At 49.0% G+C, this 5,000-nt stretch overlaps 1 protein-coding gene across 1 annotated transcript in view; it reads right to left on the bottom strand.

Annotated features, from left to right (window-relative positions):
- syt3 (synaptotagmin III) overlaps positions 1-5,000 on the bottom strand; it is a 28,501-nt gene that overhangs the window by 14,697 nt on the left and 8,804 nt on the right.

Raw genomic sequence — 5,000 nt, 5'->3', positions numbered from 1 at the left:
TATTGTAACACTTTGTCTTTGCAACCCTGCGTGTGAACGGTCATGCCAATGAAGCTACTTTCAGACAGAGAGACAGAGAGTAGGTGGAGTAGAGAGATGGAGAGGGAGACACAGGATAAACGGTGTGACAAGAAGGAGGGGTGGGGTTAGACAAGATTGCATGTGTGGAAAGACCCCTTGGCGTAAAAGCAGTAATTAACGTATTGAGGGTCCCTCTGGCAGAGGAGAGCCCTAATGAAGTGCTTTGAGTCATGGACCATGGGGTTGGGCCTTCATAGTGATGGGCAATGAGAGTCTCTGCCTTCCGACTGACTGATGTATTTCACACCTCCAGTGGCAGCTTTACTCAGCGCAACCAAACCATGAAAGCAGGAATGGCATGAAGGATTCAAAATAGCCTAACGTTTTCGCCAGGGTTAGAGCTCTGCACGAAAAGAAAAAAAAAAGAAAAACGAATAGAGAAGCGGAGAGCTAAAAACAATTCTTCCTCCTCGCAAAGCTATAAAACGTGTAAAGGCAAACCCTCATCCTCATTAAGTTTGCATGGAGCCACCCCAACCCCCAACACACACACACACACACACACACACATCAGCGAATTGCAGCATGCCATCAGCCTACATGGAATGAGCTGACATCGTTTCTTCAGCGGTTACCGAAGCTAGCTTGAGTCGAGCCGTTCCTTCAGGGCCTATCATGTCTCAGCCCACTGTCACATTTGGCCCTCGCTATCGAGACCAATTATGTTTACCAACAACAAACAAATCAAAACGATGCGAATCCCCAAGCAGGCATTGCATTTAAGAAGACAGAAAAGACAAGAGAAGAGAGAGTGGAGAGTGGCGAGTTCGAGCTATAGTGATAAGACAGACAGAAACACGGCCAAAAAAAGTGGAGAACTAAGGAGTGAATGAGAGTTTGAGAGGCAGAGTGAGACGTCTTAATGATGGTTGGTGAAAAGAGAATTTACAGAAGAAAAAGAGCAGGAGGGAAAAGGGGAGGGAAGGAAAAAACACCCCCTAGAGAGAGAGAGCGAATTCATGCTGTCTCTCGCAAACAGCTTTGTACCGTGCAACTGTCTGAAAGCAGGGTTTAAAACGATCATTGAATTGGTTTATTTCTCAAGGGTGGGGGGTGGCAGTGGGGTGGAGTGAAGGACAGGGACGGGGGGACGGGGGGGGGGGGGGGGGGGGTGGGTTAGAGAAAAACCTGACAATAACGCCAAACAGTGCCTCACAAAAAGTCCTCTGAAACGCGTTTAAGCCTTTCCCTTTTTCTGTCCGGGCCTTCCATCACGCTGAGGACTTAATGACGCTTTCCGAGGGGAAAGCACGAATGAATCATCGATGAATAACGGGGCTAAATATTCCGTTCCGGCGCCGAGCCGAGCTGGGGCTGAGAAGCCTCTCTGCCGACACACCAAGGCACCGGCTGGAGGACTGCCAATCATGTCGGCACAACGAGCCTATCTGTCAAGCCGTCTGTCTCTCTGTCATCTATTTCAAATCATGTAATTACACAGACAATGCCAGGCAACCTGGGCTTCTGAAGACGGTGGAGCTGAGCCTGGAGCTTGGTGAGGCTGTTACGTGAGCCACAAAGGATTCAAGGCCGAAGGGGAGAAATTTAAATTTGGTACATTTGCTCCATGATTTCCTAGTAATCTCCATGGCACTCGGGAACAACTACAACCGAAGAGCAGGCCAGACATACCTGACATGAATCAGCACCAGGTGAAAAAAAAAACACTTCAAGCTGTAAACACATTGAAGCAGTCACCAAAAACCTTTTCGAAAAACATGACCTCTAAATTGTTTTAAGTGGCAACCAACCATCGATGTTTACCACAGTCCTACAATTTTGTTGTCAGAGAGAAAGGTCATTGAAATGCTGCAGTTCAGAATGTCTAAACTTACTAGTCACAATACGTGGCTGTAAAATGACAGGCCTTCACAACACAACACAACACACATAGGCTGTGGGGCTGACGATGGCAAGACTGCCTTCAGGGAAATGAGTCCTTTTGCGTCTCTCTCTCCCTAACTCATCTCCTGACTCATATTTTCTCCAAACTGTGGAGACACAAAGGGTGTGACAGCACCCCTTTTATTCACGAATGAGAGATTACGCAGCCAAACAAATGAACAAAGTCAACAAATCCCACTGAACAAATCTGAAAGGAAACGTGCACCTTAGAACAACAGACATCAGACAATACCCATATGCAAGTGAGGGGCGGGGGGGGGGGGGGGGGGCGAAACCCTCATGTTTGTCTTTCCCTCCCTTCACATTTACACCTCTGTCTGTCTGTTTGTTCGCTGTCTGTTTTTCTTGGCCATATTTCTGTGTACCCAAATCTCTGTCCGTCTCGTCGTCCCTTAGTGTGTCTCTCATCTGTTCTCTGGCAGATTTCTCCCTCTTCCTCGTTGTGATGTGCTGTTTCTCCGCTTGTCTCTCCTCTCTCTCTCCCCCCACCCCTGTCGCTCATGCCTCCTTTTATCCTTCTGTCTTTCCTCTCGCTGCCTCCTTTCCCCCTTCTCTCTCTCTCACTCTCTTCCTCTCTTGCTCTGTTTTTCTTCCACCCCGCCCCTTCTCTTGTGGTGAATTATTCATTAGTCTGTGTATGTCATTAACCAGCACTTGTTCAAAAGATATGATCAGAGAGTGCACCAGGAGGGGAGGGGCGTGGGGGGGGGGGGGGGGGGGCATTGATCTGTCACTGTGGAGAACAAGACGCAGATGGGAAAGAGAGAGCAAGGGAGGGAGAGAGCGAGAGGAGAATTGAAAGATGGAGAGGAAGTCGGAAAGCAGCGAGGGGTAGGAGGAGCGCCGGCTGGGGGGTGAGGGGGAGTGGGAGCGGAAAGGTGGCAATAGGGAGGAATGAGGTAGTGTGTGTGTGTGTGTGTGTGTGTGTGTGTGTGTGTGTGTGTGTGTGTGTGTGTGTGTGTGTGTGTGTGTGTGTGTGTGTGTGAGTGTGTGTGTGTGTGTGTGTGTGTGAAAGAGAGAGAGAGAGAGAGAGAGGAGAGGGGGGTGAGAGCCAGGTGAGGTGGGGAAGGGGCGGTGAGGCAGAGGCAGAGGGGGTGCGAGCGAAAGGTAACAGAGTAGCCTACATGTTGAAAGCGACACACTGGCTGATTGGTCAAGATAAGCGTATTCACTCCCCCATCCCACCCGAGAGGGGTTAATAAAGTCTCCGCCGCACACAGCTCCACGCAGCGAGGCAGAGAGGGAAGAGGAAGAGGAAGAGGTATGGAGAGGCTGATGGAGAGGTGAATAGAGATGGCGTGTGTGTGTGTGTGTGTGTGTGTGTGACGGAAACAGAAAAAAAAAGAGGCAGAGCTTAGGAGTCAATGCGCAGACATTGATGGAGTGAGGGAACTAAATGTAGGAGTGGTTTTGAGACGTGAGAGGTTAATGCGCTGATCAATGGGAGGAAAACAAAGATAGCGAAAGGGGGTTTGTTTTGTTTGGATGGCTGTAATTGCTCTGCCAGCCAACACCTGATCAAACTCCCCTCTTCTCCCCACCCCGAGCCAAAGAAAAACACACCACCCCCTCCAACCCCCCGCTGACACTCCCCCTACTGGGGGACCCATGAGGATGTCATGCCAATCAGAGTCTGCCAATCATTCAAGCCCACTTCGATAGAAATCCCAAGACCCTTCGGTGGGGTGCCGACAGAATGGTGCTGATCTGGGCTGAGAAACAGTGGGGGGAGACGTCTAATGCGCAGGGTTTGACTGTCCGAAGGGAACGTGCCGATTTGAGTAGATCCTCCCTTGATCCCTCTACATTCCGCATTAGAAAGCTCGCACCGAAAAAGAATTCCCTCTACCTCTCGTAGGATCTGCCTCAATCCCGCGCCCCCCCCCCCCCCCCCCCCCCCACACACACACACACAGACAGACACACACACACACCCCGCCTCCCTCCCTTTTCTTCCATGGCAGGGATAAAACGTACAGGCTGAAATCTGTGTCGCTCTTTTTTTTCCCCTAATCTTTCCCACCCCTTCCCATCTCTCTCCCCCATCTCCCATCCCTCCCTCCCCCTTCTACATTACAGCATCCAGGGCCAAATCTCCCATCCCTCCCTCCCCCTTCTTCATTACAGCATCCAGGGCCAAACTCACCTCTGCGCAGCAGCGCTCCATATGGTCCACGCTGAGCCGTCGAAGCTCTAAGTAGCTCCGAGGCGTCGGATAGCGTTCCTCGCTGGTTCACATTGCCTTAAATCTCCCTGTGTCCCTCTCTGCCACATGCTGCGCCCCGGAGCATATGGCTTGCCACTACTCCGCCTAACTACACAATGTTCATCACTCTTTTTCTTTTTCCGTGCCCTCCTCTCACCCTCCCATTTTTTGTTGGAAGAGATCTCCCTTACCCTGGTGTACAGCAAGGCGAGAAAAATAGGGTGGTACAGCCATGCATTTTAGATAAAAAAAACCTCGAATACTGTCAATATGGAATAGTTTCACCCAGCTGTTTAACTGAATGATTGTTTTATTATACCACGCTGTGTGAAACATTACATGCCTATAATGAACACACTGTATCAGTTATTTTTCTGTATTTATTGGAGTAGTTCATCAGTTCAACATAAATAATAACCAAAATGAGTTTTTTGAAAAGAAAGAACATGGGATGTCTCGTATCTACATTTTACAAATATAGAGTATGGAAATGAATGGCAGTCTGTGGTTTGGTAAAAAAATATATTTTTTTTTTACAAAATGGCTCCCAGACAGATCACAGGCATTACACATGGGTGCGTGTATGTCTGTATTGGTGTTCTCCAAATTAGCCATTCGCCTGGAAAATTTCTCTTGCCTCATTTTTGTAAGTCACATTCAGCACTTTAATTCTGTTTTTCAATAGCTTCAAGAAGACGTTGCAACAAAGCCTACTAGCTGCTCCCCAGGAGAGAGAGAGAGAGAGAGAGAGAGAGAGAGAGAGAGCGAGAGATACAAAGAGAGAGAGAGAGATGGAGAGATAGGACGA

Source organism: Clupea harengus, chromosome 1 (assembly GCF_900700415.2).
Source record: "Clupea harengus chromosome 1, Ch_v2.0.2, whole genome shotgun sequence".
Lineage (NCBI taxonomy): Eukaryota > Metazoa > Chordata > Actinopteri > Clupeiformes > Clupeidae > Clupea > Clupea harengus.
The sequence above is the reverse complement of the archived record's forward strand: the minus strand, read 5'-3'. Positions and strand labels throughout refer to the sequence as shown.